General features: G+C 43.9%; 1 protein-coding gene across 2 annotated transcripts in view; it reads right to left on the reverse strand.

Moving 5' to 3' along the window:
* LOC138569485 (NACHT, LRR and PYD domains-containing protein 3-like) overlaps positions 1-14337 on the reverse strand; it is a 347636-nt gene extending 333299 nt beyond the window's left edge. For both annotated transcript variants that reach the window (XM_069647489.1, XM_069647488.1), the window contains exon 1: positions 14272-14337. The gene's annotated coding sequence lies outside the window, so the exon portion shown is untranslated. The remainder of the gene's footprint in view (positions 1-14271) is intronic.
* Between the last annotated feature and the right edge of the window lie 6661 nt (positions 14338-20998).

Genomic DNA, 20998 nt, shown 5'->3' on the forward strand with positions numbered 1-20998 from the left:
GTAGCTTGGAACAGCAACAGCACTGATGCTGTCAGGCAGGATCAAAGCTTTGATGTCAGGAAGTTCATGTCTTAAAAAGTCATCTGAATTTGCAGAGATAGGTAATCACATTGGCTGAGAGTGTAGCTAGCCTCCTTTGCATAGTGTCTGCGCCCAACTACACACCTACCATGGCAGACATAGGGGCCGTTTTTAAAATCTCTTACAGCAGACCGAGCCACAGGAATCACGGCACCCTTCAAAATTGCACCATCTGCATGAGTGCATTTGTTTTTTCATCAAATAATTATCAACTTTGAAGGATGCCTCTTTAACAGCATTTCCATTGCAGTGTTTTGTTTACCTGCTTTAGGATGGCATACCGCTTTCTTTGGGAACATTATTTTCATAATATATGTGTATTATTGCAAAATGCCTCTCAACGTTACTCTTTTTTCCCCCACAGTAACTTGGGCACTGTAGATTAAAGATGAACATTTTCTTTTTACACTGGAAAAAACAAATCAGTTTCCCACTCTGGATGGAAATGGTACATCTTTTGCCTTTTGTTGGATGGTGCGTCTGCATATGCATTCAGGATTCCAAAAAGCATAGTGTAGGTGGCTCTGTGTAAGTGGCAGTAAGGCTGCCCGGACCGGCGTTTCAGTGATTCTGAAAATGATTCCAGTGCAGACTTGTGACTCTGCCTACCTTTTTCTCCAAACAGCAAAAACCACTGGCCATGCGCCCTGTGTGCACATGCTCAATGTAAGTAGCTGTTGGACTGGGTTCATAGTCCTCGAAAATCAAAATGTCAAAAGTCAAAATATCGAAAAAAAAGTCGAAAAAAAAAAGTCGCATTTTTTTTATAACGTTTTTTATTCGAAATGGGTGGGTTCCCCACCAACTCCCCCTTTTTTGATTTTACCTTTTTTTTTTTACATACGAGAGCCAAAACATAACTATAAATAAAAAAAAAAAATATTCGACTTTTTTTTTTTTTAGACTTTTTTTTTGACATTTTTGTCATTCGACATTTTTTTTCGATATTTTCACTGCACACCGTTGGGCTACCCGGACTGGAGTTTCAATGATTCTGAAAATTATTCCACTGTGGACTTGTGACTCTGCCTACTTTCTTCTCCACAAAACAAAAGCCACTGGCCACGCGTCCTGTGCACACGCTCTGTGTAAGTGGCTCTGCGAGTGGCTGTTGGGCTGTTTGACTGTGAAGCTGGGAATGCGGTGGTGCGGACATTGTAAGGTAAGCCCCCCCTTGTTTCCAGTATTGCTTTGCCGCCTTATATCTACCTTGTAGAAACCCCACATATTCCCCCGAAATGCTGAGTCTAACAAGCGCTCCTCGCTCACACAAAACATACAATTTATGCAGTAATGCACTGTCTGTCGACCCGCAAGTTCAAATTAGTTAATGAAGTGTGGGTCGAACCATGCCACAATTCTCCTCAACTGATCCCCTTGAAAGGATCTGATTCACTACCTCAAATTACATCAGCTTCCACCCTGGAAGGAGTAATGCCATGCGGAAGTATCACATCGAAGGGTATTCTAAATGTTTTTTCACCTCCTCGAAGTTTTGAACAGGCGCATTCCCCGCGGCTGAATGGTCTTGACTTCACTGTAACAGCAAAAAATATAAAAAGGAGAATCAATGAACATTTCCTCAATAAAAGATGGAGTGCCGGTGATATGTGTAACCTTGAAGATCTGGACAGTGTGCAGACTGAAATGCGTGAATCTACCAATACATTGGATTCAACATTAAAACCAATGTCTACTAACACTACTAACCCTGCACAAACCATGCAGGCTTTAGGAATAAATCCATCTAACAAAGTTTATACTACCTCTTCTGCTCATTGCGTGCAAAAATCTTAAATTCAGACCGGCAAACCGACAAAGCACATCCCATCACGAAAACCTTTCCATATGCAACCTTAACTGTGTTGAGCTTTGTTCTAACGTCATTAGTTAATGGCCCTCATTACGACCCTGGCGTTGGACCATGGTGCTAATAGCACCATGGTCCATGCCGGTAACTTACCGACTCCGCCATGGCGGAATGGGGAATTACCGCCCCATTCCGAGGTTGGCGGGGCGGTAATTCCCCATGCCGCCATGGCCCTTCCCCATTCTTATTTTTGCCCCATAGGGCTCAATGGGAATGGGGAAGGCGCTAAGTACGGTGCCGCAAATTGCAGCACCGTACTTAGCACCAAGGTCCCTTTGCGGGTTGGTTTTTACGCCTGCAAAAAGCAGGCGTTAAAACCTCCAACCCGCAAAGGGACCTCGTAATCAGGCGTTAAGGGGTTAACGGCGCCGCCACCTTTTACGGCGCCGTTAACCCCTTAACGCCAGGGTTTTAATGAGGCCCAATGTCTTTGAACTGCTTAAAACAGAAGTTCAAGTCAATTCAGGTTCCTTTATGGAACTTACAAAGAACCTGGAAAACTGTGAATCGGCACTCGTAGGCCTGTGCTCAGTACTAAACAATGAGAACTTAAAAACTATTACTGAGATAAAAGACTCAGGGCCTCATTACACGGATGGCGGTAAGGGTTTACCGGTACCGGTATTTTACTGGTACCGGTAAATCCTTACCGCCTTACTACGAGGTCCCGTTGCGGGTTGGGGAATTTAACGCCTGCTTTTTGCAGGTGTTAAAAACCAACCCGCAAAGGGACCAGGGAGCTAATTACGGTACCGCAATTTGCGGTACTGTAATAAGATCCTTCGTCATTCCCATAGAGCCCTATGGGGCAAAAATGGGAATGGGGAAGGGCAATGGTGGAAGGGGGAATTACCGCCCCGCCAACCTTGGAATAGGGCGGTAATTCCCCTTTCCACCAAGGCGGTGCCGGTATTTTACCGGCATGAACCATGGCGCTAATAGCGCCATGGTTCACCGCCATCCGTGTAATGAGGCCCTCAGTGTTGAGACTTGAAGCAACCATCTCCACACACAATACAAACATCGAAAAATCAGTATTACAGATGGAAACATTCATGAACGCCAGTTTTCAGCCTGTAATATTTAACCAAGACTGTAATAAACATGATGGAGTGACAGTAAGCTCTCCTACCCTTCATCAGTCAACAGAGAACTTTGATGACACACCACCTTCCGAATCTGTTCTTGAAGAATTTAGAAGACTTGCAAACATGGAAGATCCCTTTGCCGAAAATAAAGTCGTAACAATAGATCTAACAGACACTGAGCCTACAGCTCAAACTGAGATAATTTCGGCTCCTCAACAGTCCTCTAATGGACATACGAAGCACACATATTTAAACAAAACATTAAACACAGAAGTTGCTTCAAATAATATCAAACCTGAAAGGAAAAACAAAAAAAAAAACAATATAAAAAATAAAAAACTCAGTCAAAGCCAACTTTATTCAAGATATTCCTCTCCCGGCCCCAGATTAGGTGGGGTTAAGGTCTAAAAGCAACAAAAAAGAGCCTCTCGTTGCAAATCAGACCATGACCTCAAAAACTCAATGGGCCTCATTACACGGAAGGCGGTAATCCAGGGTGCTATTAGCACCCTGGACCATGCCGGTAAATTACCGGCACCGCCTTGGCGGAAAGGGGATTTACCGCCCCATTCCAAGGTTGGAGGGGCGGTAAATCCCCCTTCCGCCATTGCCCTTCCCCATTCCCATTTCTGCCCCATAGGGCTCTATGGGAATGGGGAAGGCGCTAATTACGGCACCGCAATTTTGCGGTGCCGTAATTAGCTCCGAGGTCCCTTAGCGGGTTGGTACTTAACGCCTGCAAGAAGCAGTCGTTAATTCCTCCAACCCGCAAAGGGACCTCGTAGTACGGCGGTAAGGGTTAACGGTCACCGTTGCCATTAACGGTGACCGTTAACCCTTACCGCCGTCCGTGTAATGAGGCCCAATCTCATAATTCCCAATTAAACCCCCATCTAACATCTGACACTACTGCAGTTCAGACAGTAGAATGGTCCACTACGGCATCTCAAACCCTACATTCTCCCGCTTCCGAGACGTATGAACCAATATTTTATACGTCCAATAAATTCCCAAAATTACTGCCAAACCCAGGAGAAAACAGAAAAATCATTAATCCTGTTACCAAGGGCCCACATTTAGATGCTAATGTGTCAGCTGCAACTCGATCTTCAGGTGCTGCTGATGCTCAAATCAACAACTGTAATCTGCTTATCTCTTTAGTGTGTGGTGCGCACAAAAATGCTCCTGTCTCTATAATTAATCTTACACCAACATTAGCTAACAAAATATAGGTACCTATCCAGAATACCAATCAACCATTAACAACACCTTGTAACACCATAACAGGGGCTTTTTGGATATGATATGATAGGTTATGTATAATGCGCTTAATACCCAGAGGTTTCTAAGCGTGAACCCGGGGATCAAACCTGTGTTGCTCTGTGTCGTCTTGCTTCCAAGGTGAGCACGTTGCCCCTGAGCTATCCTCCCGAGATATGAAAATCACCCTTCCATCAAATCTCAAAGTCTTACTGAATCATTGGTTAATACTTATTCTGCTCACTTTGTATCCAACGATCATTCTACAGATGCCTCTCCTTTTGTTATTCCCAGAATATGGTTGCATCAATTCAAGATAGCGAAAGGCTTTAAATCTCTCAATTGTGGGGCAATACTGACAATATTTAAAAAGATCCCTGACCTTTACTTAGTTTCCTCAAATGAAATTGAATTTGTCCGCTTTCCCAACCAAAAATCACATATATTGCAGAATTAGGTCTAAAAACCCGACTGACTGATCAAGCTATGCTTCTTGCATAGGTAGACCTAAACAACTTAGGTGTTGACATCTCAACCCATGAAATAAAGAACAAAGACGATGCTACATTTGAGGATGAGAAAAGGAATCAAGACTATCACCCGCTCCCAAGAGCCTCAGTGTGAACATTAGCTCATCCTATTAACACCCCAACCGGTGGAAAATAAATGCTCATTAACTCCTACAATATGGGAGCTCCTTTCAGAGATGATAGGAAACATTTGTGACAAAATGAAAAGCAATCCATCGTCTCTCTAGCCCAATTTAATTTGAAATTTCTCAGTTGGAATATGCCACCTTCCGGTTCCTTTAAAATGAAATCAATGAAAGATGACATTTTTCTGAATTATGATCGGATTACATTTCAAGAAACCCAGCTACTGGAACGTTTGAAGTTGGATGGGTTTATAACCCTAGATCAACCAGCAATTAGAAGAGAACAAGGGCAACCGGCTGGTGGACTTTTGATCTGGCTACCCACCTCCAGAGTGCATCCTTCGAATTAAAATCAAACTCAACTCAGGGTTTGTTAGCAGCTCTGTTAATTATTTTTGGTTTGACTCAATCTTGATCTGTAATAGTGATCAACATATACTGGAACAATGCCTCTTCCATCCTTATCGATTTTTTAGACTCCTTATCAGACCCGTTAGTATTATCTACTACCAAGTATGCAACAACTGGAATACTATTATCGGGGGACTTTAACTCACAATGCATCCCACTGGTCTCTGATTGTCCTCCTCATCTGTTAAACAAGTTACTGTAAATGGTAATAAATGGTTGTTAAGTTCTTTGAAAAGTTAGAACCTAAAAATGCTTAACGGAAATGTATTAGGAGATATTCCTGCCAACTCGACATGGTCACGAGGCTCTTCTAAATCAATTTTGGACTATGTCTATCTTTCTGATGACTTATTTCAGTACTGTATATCTTTTCAGGTATTATCACAAGGCCTAAGTGACCATAACTGAATTTCCACAATAATATCCATTACTGGTTCCCCAATTATTAGATCTGATATATCTGCCATTTATGTCAACAATGGCAGAAATCGTTACTTAAATTCAAAAATAATGGAACTACTCTAACCACCAAATTACAAAACTTGACGCAGAATACAGTAGAGGATGATCTAGATGAACACTGTAATCCTGAAAAATATGTAACCTTCCTACGAGAACTAAATCATCCATCTTCTAGTGTCCCCGTTATGAGGAAAACACACCTCTAGTCTTTTGATGAAGAAGCTTTGTCAAAAAAGAGACAGTTAAGAAAAGACATCAGAAATCTAAAATTGAAAAAATTAGATCTCTTTGCATATACTGTAGAATTAAGAAATATACGTGGTAATTACCGTAACTGGTCCCATAATCATAACTATCTTCGACATCAAAGAAGTGGGGAAGATATGTTAAAAATATTGATAACCATGAACTTTTGTCATTTTTGTAAAGTAATCAATAACCAAAAGAGCTCCCAGATTCAGCTGCAAAATAACATGTTCTCCAACACCGCCTGGTGTCAACATTTTAAAAACATGTATAGTTCTCCTTCTGATTAATCCCAGTCTGTTAGCTTAGACACAGAGTGGTTGATGAAAAGAGGCTAATAATCTTAATATGTAAATCCTCCTCATCTGGTTTGCAGGCTCCAATGGCCTTTCAAATGCAATACTAAAATCAGACCCCACCCTTTGGGCTTCATTTCTGAATGTAGTATTCATTAGTGCACAAAAATGTCCAAGCACCCGCCATCTTGGACGTCAGCTATTGTGATCCCTATCCACAAGAAGGGTGATCGAGCAGATCCTGCCAACTATGGCCCGATCGCCCTTTTAGATGCATATGGTAAGATCTTTGCTGGAATAGTACTAAAACATTTTGAAGAATGGATTATTGGTAATAGTATCCCATCAAAGCTACCGACAGAATTCCGAAAAAGGTCTTTCCACATCTTTAAATGGTTTAATTATGTCTATTCTGGCACAATCATCAGCCGAAAAGATGGTTGAATTCTATATGGTGCTTAGTTAGATCTCTCCAGTGCTTTTGACACTGTCAATAGAGAGCACCTCTTGGTAAAACCTCAACACTGGGCGATACCATCTAGCCTGTTAGCCATTTTTAGAGGCCTCCACTCCAGTACCACTCTTCACGTCAGACTAAATACCCAGGGCAATCTGTCTGGCAAGGTATCAACTGAAAGAAGCATGAGACAGGGATGTATCCTGGCTGCATGCCTCTTTAATCTTTATTTGGCTGATTTAAATAACGCAATAGAGCATCAAACATTGGCAAGTCAAAGAATTGGGAATCAACCTTTGTACTGGATTGCTTATGCTGATGACATAGTACTGGTTGACTGCTCGCCGAGAGGCCTTCAACACCTTCTTCTCGCGTTCAGCCTATACTCCAAAACAAATGATCTATCAGTGAATCCATCCAAAACAAGGATCCTGCCATTTAGGAGACCCCATAAGATCCCACGTAAGTTCAAGTGGTCACTTAATGATCGTATACTCCCTGTAACCACCAAACTTACCTATCTGGGGATAACATTTCATTCTATCCACACTAAAAAACTACTGGAAAAAGATCTTGACCTTAAAATAATACCTCTCGTAGCTCAAATGAAAAAAACAACAGTTCCTTTTGCAAATTGTCCATAGTTCCTCTGATTTAATTTTAGAACGCCAAAGTTATACCACCTCTTCTTTATGGCCTTGACACAGAGCCCTTCTCCGAGATGCTAAATTGGACGCGGCCAGAAGGGAAAATTTGGAAAAACATTGTTCATGTCCCAGTAAGCTATCCAATGGTTTCCTTAAGATACAAATTGAGACTTAATTCCCTGAAGTCCCATTTATTATGAAAATACTCTCTATAACGATGTAGCAGCTGACCTACAAGTTAAAACCTCGCTGTTCCTACAAGATCTGTTCAGTCAAGCTAACCAACTACTAGTGCAATGTGATAGATCCATCGATGACCTAATTCAGAATCCTCTTGGTGTCAAACATGCTCTGTTAAAGTGTGATTGGATCTCAACAATAGATCCAATGCATGCACTAACCACTTTTCATTCTTTGTCCAGCTTTGATAAGCAATGTGGCTACGTACCAAACTATCTCACCTATTTTCCTAGTTCTTATATGAGAACCAAATTCTTACAATTTTGTCTTAATTTAATTAAAACAGGTGACATAAAATCGATTTATGATCCTAAATTCTCTAAATCCATAACATGCATTCTATGTGAATGTATTGAAAAACAAACTTTACATCACATTCTTATCTTATGCGAAGGAACAGGTGAAGCATGTGAAAGGTTTTTGGACAACTTTGTAGATGACAAAAGTTGAATATCAACTAATGGCTTTTGTGAAAGACTAATAGCAGGTCATGAAAGATGTCTAACAATCACTGTAATAAGGACTTTGAAAAATTGAGTTTCATTGAGCCAAACAAAAAAACAAAAAACAATAATGTATATTAGTCTTTATTTTCTCTTCTTTAGTAAATACTTGGATTATCGTTTTGATTAATAATATACATTATTGATAGATTGTAATGATTTTAGCCTTTTATGTGTATTTTTTCAGTCTTTTAGTTTTTCTTTTCTGTTTCTTCTTTTATTTCTTTATTGAACATAATGTAACTGATGTTCTTTTCTTTTTATGTCTTGTGAAAAGTTGTTTTATACGACTGTAACACAATAAATACAAAATTTTTCAAAAGCATAGTTTATGTGTTCCTTTTGGGGCTGCATGTGCAAAAACAATGTGAGGGTTCATTCAAATGAATGTGTTATACGGTTTTAAAATCATTCAGCATATAACACGTTCTGCTTTGTCAAAGAATTCAAATCCACTGCCAGTTTAGCATATGCCCAATTCATGCAAATTGCTCACATGCCAGGTCACAGATTTCGGCCAAGGAAAAGAAAGCCAAAGCCTAACGTTTTATCCCAAAATAATTGGCAAGATTGAAAATATGGGTATCCAGTGATAAAGACGTCTGAGAAAACGTCGCAATGGGTCGACATTTCCCCAAATTTGCTCTCCCTAGAAAATCAAGCACTGTCCCCAAATATTCTTGGACTGGAGTTAGAATAATAATGAATGCCCATCCTAGAATATGTGGGGAAGACTTTTAAGGGTGGAGGGGAACAAATCACCTACCTAGCAACTCCCTGGGGATATTTTCAAATAGGGCCCAAACAATGAATATGTAGAAAAAAACTGTAAATCATAGTGCTAAAATAAGGTTCTGTTTTATACCAATGGGCCTCATTACAACTCAGGCGTTAAGGGTTAACGCCACCGTTAACCCTTAACGCCTGATTCTGATTTTAACGCCTGCTTTTAGCAGGCGTTAAAATCCATGGCGATAACCTGCCATGGTGCTAATTACGCCGCCGTAATTTACGGCGGCGTAATTAGCACCTTCCCCACTCCCATTATGCCCTATGGGGCAAAAATGGGAATGGGGAAGGGAAAATGGGAAATGGGGATTTACCGCCCCACTCACCTTGGAATGGGGCGGTAAATCCGCCATCCACCATGGTGTAAACGGAGTTTACACCATGGTGGTAAAGTTGGTGCACTTAGCACCAAGGTTGTAATGAGGCCCAATGACTTGAAACGTGCATCAATAATATTAAATAACACAGCCAGACAATATATGAATTGTTATAATAACATTTTGAGCAAAGGGAGTATGGTTATAGTGAGGGACAAATGATTCATATCTGCCACCCATCTGCCCTTTGTGAAGGAGGCATTACCACAGAGAACAGCTCACAGAATCGCTGCCTCTCCCTGCAGGAATCATGCAGATCATTCTGGTGCATGACCAGTGGGCCATGCCTTGCTTGCACATGGAATTCTCCCGGACATATTAAGGGCTGCAGCATCACACAAATGGTTTAAAATAACATTATGGCCCTCATTACGACCCTGGCGGATTTTTTCCGCCATCGGCGGACTTTTCCGCCATGGCGCAAAGTCCCTTTACGCCATGGCGGATGGCGGACTTACCGCCCCATTCCGAGGTCGGCGGGGCGGTAAGTCCCCATTGACCCATTTACCCTTCCCCATTCCCATTTCGGCCCCATAGGGTATAATGGGAGTGGGGAAGGAGTTAATTACGCCACCGTAAATTACGGTGGCGTAATTAACACCAAGGTCCCAGAGCGCCATGGATTATTCCGCCCGCAAAAAGCGGGCGGAAAAATGACCATGGCGCTCCGGGAACTCGTAGTTGGCGGTAAGGGGTCGGCGCAGCTAACGCTGGCGCAGACCCCTTAGCGCCAGGGTCGTAATGAGGGCCTATGACATAATGTTTACAGTGGCATCAACATGTGTTTTACAGTGGCAGCGCCATCACATCCTGCATGCTGTTGGTGACAAGTCATCTATTGGAATTGTCAATTACTTGCTAATCTTATGCTGTTTTGCCCAATGTGTAGCAAAAAGAGTGCTCATTAATTGCAACTTTTCAACCCAGTATTGAAAGGCTGAAAATCCCCAGCAGGAATGTGAGCATATACATACTGGTTCCACACAGATATCTGTAGATCTCCTGGTTTCTGTAGGTTGCCAAAGTGGATCAACCCTTTGACTTGTTCGCCCATCCCATGGCTCTCCTCAATGTTCTCTCCCTGTATTCACCACCCTGTTTTGTACAGTGCTCTGTTCCCAAGTAAATAGGTTTGAGCTGTATTAATCCTATACATATCAAAATATATACATAAAGCCACTGATCGCTTTCCTCCCCTAGTTACTTCATTCATACTCTTGTGTCGTAAAACATAGGTTGAAACAGAACCCTCAAAACATGTTTTGAAGTCCTGCATTGATAGAACATGTCATTTTTCATTCATGTTTAGTTATATCAACGTAAGTGGACTAGCACCAGAATGCAGTGCAGCTCGTGGTTTTCCACATTTAGGTAAATGTAAAATTGCTGTAAGCGCTTGAATTCCTGTATTCGGACACGCATAGAGGCGTGCTCCTCCATATCACATCAAATTCCATCTTAACCTTAAATACAATTGGGTTACTACTGCCTTAAAACAGAGAACTCAGTATCTTCACATACAAAATAAAATTAAAAAATCACAATTTTACCATGAACAGTGAGACGTACCGCTAAATTTATCTTTTTACTGGGACTCACTCGGATTGTCTTTTTTCTACACACACAGACACACACTCTGAACAATACGATATTACAGTTGCAGCTTTGCTTTCCCCATTCTGATTGAAAGCCTACAATTACCAGCATGCAAAGTAATGTAACTGAAATAAATCTAAAGAAACCCAGTGAGACTGAAACCGATCACAGCCCCAGCTTTTTTTTTATACATTGCGTGCAGATTGATGCCCACCTACCCTTTCTAATCAGCCATCATTTTCACCTCTTGGAGACAATGGCCACAACACACATTTCCCAATCAATTTTGTTTTTGGTAGTTAACCCCTTTTTGGGACACTGTCCGAGCCCTTCAAGGCCAGATGCAGCCCCTCCACTCACCGTGCACACAGCTTTTGACCGATTGCTTTGCAGGAAGAGGAGGGGGGGGGGAGAGGAAAGGGAGGGTTGGTGGCAAAGGAACTTCAGACACCAAAATAAACATACATGGCTAATTTTGGTGTCTGATGTGAAGAGCTACTGGAAAGCTTCAGGCGAGCAACCGGATGCTGGCAATCTACTGGTGGAGACCCTGGGTTTAAACCAACAAATAGTCCTACAGCAATGAAAACTGATGTAGGAGACCGACCTTAAATAAACAGGCCACTGTTTGAGAGATAGGCATTTGCTAACTGGAGTGCAGTTTAATAGTTTGGCTATCAATGGCATCATGGCAAGGTGGGATAAGGGAAAGGGCCTCATTACGACCCAGGCGGTAAGTTACCGCCTGGGCCGTGACTTTACCACCATGGCGTAAACTACGTTTACGCCATGGTGGTTGGCGGACTTACCGCCCCATTCCGAGGTCGGCGGGGCGGTAAGTCCCCAATCCCCATTTACCCTTCCCCATTCCCATTTTTGCCCCATAGGGCATGATGGGAGTGGGGAAGGCGTTAATTACGCCACCGTAAATTACGGTGGCGTAATTAACTCCATGGTCCCTTAGCGCCATGGATTTTAACACCTGCTAAAAGCAGGTGTTAAAAGCGCCATGGCGCTAAGGGACCTCGTAGTTGGCGGTAAGGGGTCGGCGCAGCTAACGCTGGCGTTAACCCCTTACCGCCAGGGTCGTAATGAGGCCCAAAGAGTCCTAGCCCTAACTATCTGTTTTGTTCAAACAAACCTGAAAAGGTCTTCCATTAACTGTTATTTTTGTGCAACTATATACCAATAAGGACATGGTTTTTAGTCTTATTGTGAAAGAATCATGATTGTAGGTGGTGCCATCCAGCCTTCGTATCGTTGTTGCAGTTCAGAACTAAACGGGTGCATGGGCAGCGCATCCGTTTTTCAGAATGGCACTTGCCCAAGGTAATGGTGTACAGACGAATTAAGGAACTTATAGAGCCTGGGTAATTCATTTTAAGCACTGGTTGATCATGACTAGTGGGAGTAATTTTAAGTGGTATTGTGCTTAACTGGATTTTACTGTATGTGTCATAATGTTTTTATGATCATGTAAAACTGTTCTTTAGTGGAAGGAAGGGAGAAGGAAGGAAGGAAGGAAGGAAGGAAGGAAGGAAGGAAGGAAGGAAGGAAGGAAGGAAGGAAGGAAGGAAGGAAGGAAGGAAGGAAGGAAGGAAGGAAGGAAGGAAGGAAGGAAGGAAGGAAGGAAGGAAGGAAGGAAGGAAGGAAGGAAGGGAGGGAGGGAGGGAGGGAGGGAGGGAGGGAGGGAGGGAGGGAGGGAAGGAGAGAGGGGGGAACGAGGGATGGAGGGAGGGAAGGAAGGAGAAAAGAAAGGAAAGGAAGGCATTTGTGTCTACAAATCACACCATTTAAATATGGTGCCACATTTTGTTACTTTTACATGTGACTTGGCATTACTTTGAAAACAAACATAAATTCAAGGTGGCGATTAAATAGATGGGAGCGAAGATTAAAAGCGGTGTACCTACAGCGTTATAGGAGAATCCAAAGAATTATATGAGCAAATCAAGAGATCAGGTAGCGTGTAACAAGCAGGGGTCCAAGGAAAGGGTCATGGGGGAGCTCAACGACAAGATGTGTGGGGCTAGAGATGTCCATGGTCCAAGAGGTCGAGCAAAATGGATTTGAGAGGTCAGAGGTAATCCAAGCAAGTGCAGTATCTTGCATAACTAGGTGTGACAGGGTTTGGCGGAGAGAGAGGTAGTGATTGTCACAGGCCTCAGGGAGGTCAAGTAGAATAAGGAGTGAGGAGAGCTTTTAGTTTTGCCATTGAAAGCAAAATTGGGGGTGTCGTTTAGGTTGTGGACCTCAAAATAGCTAATAATCTGGGTGAACGGCGCCCCTTCAATAAGCGTGGAGTAGCCGGGTAAAGGGAAGGGGAAGGACAATAGTTGGCCGGGTCATTTTGCTCAGCAGAGGGCCCTTTCCGGATAACAAAGTCCTTGGTCGTTTTAAAGCAGGCAGGAAAAGACCTGCTACCAAGAGAAAGGTTGACGAGGACAGAGAGATGCAACTGGGGGAGAGGCACAAGGGGGCGGTGAGGGTTTGAGGAGCAATTCTTTAATGGATGCACTGCATGCTGAATAGGTTAGTCTTCTTCATGTGCTGAGGTTCAGCTGAAGTGGTGAGGGGGGAGGTGAAGGTGAGAAAGGACAGTTGTTCAGTCTTAAATGTACTCCTTTAAAATGTAGCCAGCATATTACCCTTTTAGGCTTTAGCTAACATTACGCAACCAAACCAGGCACAATCCGTGCACATTAGCCAATGTTGGAGGATTCGAGACGCCATGCAGATCAGAGGTATCTGGTACAGGTGCAGGATCACTCCTCAAGGGATCGCACCCCATGCCACGCGGCAAGAGAATGCCCGAATGTGGTGAAGCTCTATGCAAACCTATGGTGGTGGGATTTTCTCTGCACTTGCATCAAGTAGAGCGGCAGCCTAAATGACAGCTATGTGCCCAGATGCACATGTATCCCACCCCTACTCTCCCCGAGGAGCATCACAGACCGCAAGGTTAAGCCAGCAGCATCCCAAGAGATCGCGAAGCTGCAGGGATGGGATCTGAGCCTCAGAAAAGGGATGGAGAGCATTGATGTGCTGTATATACTTCAGGACTTTCTGATCCTCTTCTCTCTGTTCTTAGACCTATGCCATGGAGAAAGATTTCAGGTTGCAAGCTGCCAGCCAGGCCTAAAACGACACTCACTTCAATTGTCCGCATGCACACAGCACAGTGCATTGTCACTCGCAGGTGGCAAGGGCGGAGTGCACATTCTGAGGCCTGCCTTTGCCACGCGTGCACACAGTTTCTCAAAGCTCGCCCATACTGTAAGAAGGCTCCTCACCTGCTCCTCTGTCTTATGGGGAAAGCCTTGCCAGGGCCTGGAAGGAATGCGATCAAGCCTCGTTAGTCTCAAATCAAAGGAAGGGAAAATGACTCTGCCCTGTCCTGAGAGCTCCCTCCGGATGGATGATGATGCAACAGGATGCAGCAGAAGAGGAACAAGAAGAGGCCGAAGGCACTGAGAGCCAGGGCGCATAAAAAAAGCAACCACTTGAGTCAATCTTTTCATCGTGTTAGTCAAACCCTCTCTGCCAAATTCCACGCGTACCCTGAGTATGTATTTGTTTGCACATGATAGAAGCTCTGAAGGCCTTGTGAGGCCTCTGATGAATTCAAAGGAACTGGTGTGTGTCCAATAGGAAAGAAGAGGGGGCTAAACTCCCGTCACACACATAGAGAGGGTAGCCCCTACTTAGGACCATTCTAGGGAGAAATAATACATAATAAATGACACAAAACCTACTTGCAGGAAAAACAGGCCACTTATTTCAGAGTCAACTTGCAGGTGATCCCAGCTAACCAGGCTCCTGGGCATTACTTCCAGGTGGACTCCTGCTATTCCCAGGCATTCACTGCCAGGGACACACGTCCCTCCCAGCCTTAATTACTTCTGAGGCATTCCTCATACCGGGCTTGTGCAGCTTGTGACACATGGCATTTCCGGTCTCAATGACTCACGGGCGACTTTTTGTTGTCATTTCAGAAAAACACCTTCTGGGCTAAAACCCCCCACAGGTAGTTAGTTATTCCCACCGGGAACAGTCTGTTGACTCCCCATACCCATTATGAAGCATAGCCCAAGCTGCCCTGCAATTGTGGAGCAGTCTAACTGTCTAACTGTCCTTATGGCTAAGAGCGCCCTTGCAGCTGACAACTGTGGCGTCACTGCTCCTCCGCTTGGCTCATCCAGTAAATCTGCTCCCTGGGACAAAGGAAAATTAAACAAGGAACAGCCTGCACTCCATATCCTACTTTCTAGCTCTACCCTAAAGCTTAATTTCTCGCTACTTACCGCCGGTGTGGGTGGGTGGGTTGGCGAACCATCCTGTGCCACCAAAGCCAAAAAGAAGCTCTCCTTATGGCATCGGAGTATTTTAAAGGCAACTTCGCTGGAAAACTTGGATGCCTGTGGTCCTTGCTTAAACCTTCCGTTACTTCATGCCTCCAATCCTGGTGGACTAGAGCTGGCTTGGGTTTAGTGGGAGGCAGCCAAGCCAACTTACTTCTGATCACATCGTCACCAACTCATCCTTTTGAGCTATGCGCCGTCACCATACCTCATAAGTAGAAGGACGTCTGCATGCATCCACTTCCATTTCAGATCCTCCATAGCATTTGGAGCTCATGCAGATGGAAGTGTTGGAGGCGTCCCTGCAACCGCTCATCCCTTTTGCCGCTGTGCACTATTGCAATCATGACACTCTCACTCTTTTTCCCTACAGAAGACCGACGTAACATGCCAACATATTCTGAACCTACTTCAGACCTTTCTACCCTAGCAGCAGGATATGCCATGTGAAAAATGAGTGCAGTCAAGAGTAGTAGCTAAGCCACCTACTCAGCCACATACTGCTACTAAGCCAGCACTGGTGTCAATCATGATGGTGAAACAGGCACAGCCAGAAAGATATGGGGCCTCATTACGACTATGGAGGTAGCCATGCCACTTTTAGCGGCATGGCTACCCCCATACCGGGTACTGGGTACCGGGTCCGGGTTCCTTGAAAAACAGGGCCATTCCGACCTTGGATGGCCCGGTATTTCCCCATTCAAGGAACCCGGATCCAGTACCTCCCCATTCCCATTGAGCCCCCATAGGGCTCAATGCGCAAGGGGAGGATGCTAACAACAGGCCGTTAATGACGGACCCGTTGTTAGCATCCTGGTCTGCTCGCGGGACCCGCTAAGGACGCCTGGTTTTACCTTGTAATCATTACCTGCTCATTACGAGCAGACCTTGTAATGAGCTCTACCGCTGCCGTTAACCCCCTACCACCAGGGTCATATAGAGCCCCATAGTGTATGAATCTATTTTGGTAATGTTGGCGGAGGGCAAGCTATATCACCAGGAGGGGTGTGAGCTAATAACAGTCACAATTCAAATAACTTAAGATAATGGTTAAAAAATACAAATGGCCAATGAAGCTTCTTTAAAAATAGAGATTTTTAAATAAACCAGAAATTGAAATAGATTAATTAGAAAACAACAGGCAATCAGATTTGGCAACAATTTCAATGTTCAATGTTCTTGGAAGTAAATGGTAGAAAAGAGGGGCGTAAAAGTTACTATAGTTGCAAAAGTGGAGCAGGGAAACAGGGCCTCTTCACAGTACCTTATGCTTGTCTTTGGAAGCCTGTAGCATTGGGTGCAGCTTTTTGGCATATTACATCCGGTCAAGACAGTTCAAGTGGATGCTATCCCATAGGCAGTCAGAATCAAGCCAATTCGATGGTACAGGCTCCCAAAGGGTCCAGTGAGTGCTTGAGAAGGTGAGACAATTTCTCCCAGCGGTTCAAACATTAGCCAAGTTGGTGACGAGACGATGGCATCTGCTGGATTGGGCTGGAGATTGAGATGGCAGGTTCAGTGGCTTCTAGCAAGGCCCTTGAATCAGTTGCTCGAACCAAGGTCTAGCCTGCAGTTGGGTTGCTCAAAGCGTTCTGCTGCAATGGGTTGAACCAACATATGGAGAGCTAGAGATGCAGCAAGCAGTCCAAAGTTTGCTTTGAGTGGCAAAACAACACTGCAGGTCATGTAGCAGATCAAAGGTGTCAATTGCGGTCGATCAAGCTCTCTGGCATCTCAAAGTGGCAGAATAGGATTCCAGCTGCTTCAGGGTTGCTGGAAGACCCAATCCAGGATCTTCAGGATGAGGTGAGTCCTTCTGTTCTGCACTCCCACTTCTGGAGCTTGGCTGGCACCTACAGGGGATTCTTCACCTATAGTGAACAGGGTTCTGGTTCCAGTGCATGCTGCAGTGGGGTCTTGATCCAACATCAGTCACCCCCACTGTTTCTTGAGGATGGTAAGAGGACAGAGCTCTCCTCTGCCTTGGATGCCATCTGCCTTCACCTACTCGGCAGGTACTTTGGGATAGATTGTATCCCAAACATAGGTCCAGTGAATTCTTCATGTTCTTTGGAGAGTGCAGAAATGAATAACAGAATGAGGGAGTGCACCTCTACTTTTAAATTCAAGATGCCACAGGGGGTTGGTCCAAAGGAAGCCTGCTGTAAGGGGTCCAATCCCTGTTGTTGTAATGGGCACCCTTTGCCTTGTGACATCATATTCAGTGATCATTGCCTGCTGGAAATGGAGGGTACAGGAAGAAGGAAGAGAACTTAACAGAAACCAAGAGGGTGGGACCCTTTCTCCAGGCCTACCTTTCCTCTCTGGGTATCTAACTCAGCCCTCTTCCCATCACTGCCGAGTGTAGAGAGATCCAGTGGTCAGCACCCTGGTGTGAGAGGAGTGGGCTTTTTTTCAGACAGTGCTGCCTCTGAAGCATCAGCTCCCAGCGATGTGATTTTTATCAGCCAAACCTCCCGACCCCTTCCTCCGCCACGAGGAGAGTGTCCATGACCATCACAGCAGGGGCTGTGGTAGGTGTAAGGGTAGGGACAATCATGTACTTGTCACTGTGCAACAGTAAAGAGAGCAGGTAACAACCCCTGCAGTAGGCAGCAGCTCTCAATTGCCAACACGGGAGAGGTTTACCAGTGTCACATATATTTCTATTGATAGTCCACTGCTCACGCCATCCATTAACCCCTGTGTGTATTAAAAGACATGTACCTTGTATAAAACATCAATACACAGTAGTTCAATTAGATGCCCACACTTGATATTCATGTTCAAAGTCATCTGATAACATTCAGTAATAAACACTCAATGAATATGTCTAACACTCTCACGTAAAAAAATAATATTTTAATAATGAGAAAATTGTAATAAAGAAACATTACCATTATTATTATCACTATACACAACAGACGTAAAAATGCAATAAATCATTAATGGAAAAGCTGAACCACTGTCATTTGCCTCTACCTCAAATCAAGACAAAGACTGATCACCTTCTCCAAGAAAACAAAGTCACCTTAAACACCAACTACCTGCCTCATCAGGTCGTGATAGACAACCTCATAAATCACGCCAGGTAATCTAGCACATGCCTCACCAAACCATGATAGGCAATCTCATAGAGGCGTCTGCCTCAATCAAGACCTCAATACCGTTCTCAATGTGATATCAAATGCAGGGTAAAAGGCTTCCTCATACTCGCTAACCATAGAAGGTAGGGAGTTGAAGAGGACTGGAGAAGACTGGATGCCTGAATAAATGAACAATTCAAAATAAAAATGAAAAATATGACAAAATAGGCTGTGAGCTGAAGTGCCTTGAGAGTGAGGGGGTGGGGTAAAAGCAAAGATGTTTTCTCAACCAGCTCAAGAAGTATTCCAGTTCTGCTAAAAAAAACTTAGGGGTGGGATAACCCATTGACCCCTCTCATCTGGGAAGCCGTGCTGCTCTTCATCCTCTTCCAGCATCTGCATTTGATCCGTCTTCCTGCCAGCTCCGTCGCCCCGAACAGCTGTGTGCAGGGGCTGAGCTAACTCTTTTATATACCCTCGGGCCATCCCTATTTTGAAGCCTTCCACGGCTACTGTCCCTGTCCTTCATTGGCCACTCAGGTTTTTGCCAGCAGTTGTATTTCTGCCGACAGCACCTTTCTCTTGCAAAGATTAGCCAATGACATGGCTCTGTCCTTCAACGAGCACTGGGTTTTATGCCAACAATTGTATTTTAGCTGACTGCATCTTTCTCTTGAACAACATGGCCAAAGACTTACCCCTAGGAATTGTTCCAACTATGCACCAGTGAACTACATAATCCTGTTAAAAACTACAGAGTAAAACTACAGAAAGGCCTTCCTTTTGTAGTTTGCATGGTTTGCCATTATCTATGTTTTGTGTGTTGCGAGTACATTGGCCTCTGAGAGGGTCTAGATAGCAATCGACTGCAATGTTTACATAATCATAGTACGATGTTCCCAGCTCAAGGCCATCGGCACGCAACCCAGGCTATTAGAAAAAAACTCTACTGTATTTCATTGTTTATGAAAAAGCAAATCTCGTGGCTTGTATTTCATTAAACATGAATGTGTTTTCATTGCGCTGTGCATTATAGAAAAAAGGCCTGGTCTGCGGCTCATATCACAGGCCATATTAAGCATGGCTAATATGATCAGGCATAGCAAATACATAATAGGAGACCTTCTGTGGTCATTTGTGTGCCCTGAGGGAAGGTGTTATCATTCCTGCCTGATTTTAAAGTGGCACCAATGTGGCTATTGATCCATAAAGCAGTTGTGGGGCCAGTCAGGTCATACACCAATATACATCTGTCCTGCCATAGCTGGGCCCTGCTCACAAGCTGACACTACAGTAATAGCAAATTGCTGTGGCTGTAAAATTGTGTGTTACCAGCAGTCATGGCTTATATTAAAAGGTGTATGTGCCACCTGACTGGTTAAGGCATACAATTATCATAATTTAGATCAGAGATGCAGTCAATAATCAACCTCTGCCTGCAGGGACTTTGTGTCCCAGTAGCTAACAGGAATTTACATTTGAAATTTGAACCAGCTCTCTGCCATTGCAGACCTGGGGCTTAAGGTGCCTATAGGCAATCTCAGCGAAGGCACATGTTTTCTCTATCTTTCGCCATGGAGCATGCATTTATGAAAGGGGGTTCTAATTAGCATTCCTCCCTTTAAGAAACAGATTTACCAATATCATTTTATGCAAATAAAAATATTTTATAAAGCCCAGGATATTCACTCTCAACAGTTGACGTTCTGTCACACAAACATTAAAACATCAGGGTTTGTAATACAGTACACAGGAGCTACCTCCCAGGAAGGAAGAGTTAGTAAACAACATGCAACAAATCTGACTTCTACTTGAGATGCAAACTACCTTTTTCCTACTATAAAGAACCCTTTTGAATGTGCCCCACTGCTCCATTATACACCTTCACAGACATACTGAGTTAATGCCATATAGGTAGATAGGAGGCCTCAGTCTTCTTGGGGTGTTACCAGTGGCTCCTGGGCAGTCTTGGTGCCACAATAACCAGACTCTTCTAAGCACAAGCAGCAGCTAAATAGCTCTTGTTTTCTGACATTGTAACTCTTGAATGTGTTGTTGTGGCAGACTAACATCTGACGCAGGGGGCACAGCTTGGACATTTCTTTTTTAGTTAAATAAAATGCTGCTGGTAATTATGTGTCTGAAATTGTGGTCTGCTAATCAGGCCCCCCTTTCAGAAAGCTTCAGACCAAAAGCATAGCACATTCATGAGTGTTTGTTGTACCGGTCTCTTGACATCTACATAATAAGCCATCCAGTGGCGACAGGGCAGGATAAAAGGGCATATATGCATTACTCACAGCTGCTGGAACACACAGTTTCAACAGGAAGGATTGGCTTTTTCATCGCCTGCCCATCTGATTCATAGCATAATAATTGTGCATCCTAGTCAGTGCCACGCTGGCATGTTAAACTGTAAATATAGGGCATGGCTAGTTAGGACACAGTGGCTACCAGAAGGATACATTAAGTGCCAGGCTATTATGCAAGTCTATGACAAAAGGACGAGCATACTCATACTTGGCACTTAAGGGGTTAAGGAGACACAGTAATTTGAATAACACGTGTGTCAG

This window comes from Ambystoma mexicanum, chromosome 2q, assembly GCF_040938575.1.
Source record: "Ambystoma mexicanum isolate Mex_15411 chromosome 2q, UKY_AmexF1_1, whole genome shotgun sequence".
In the NCBI taxonomy this organism is placed as follows: Eukaryota; Metazoa; Chordata; class Amphibia; order Caudata; family Ambystomatidae; genus Ambystoma; species Ambystoma mexicanum.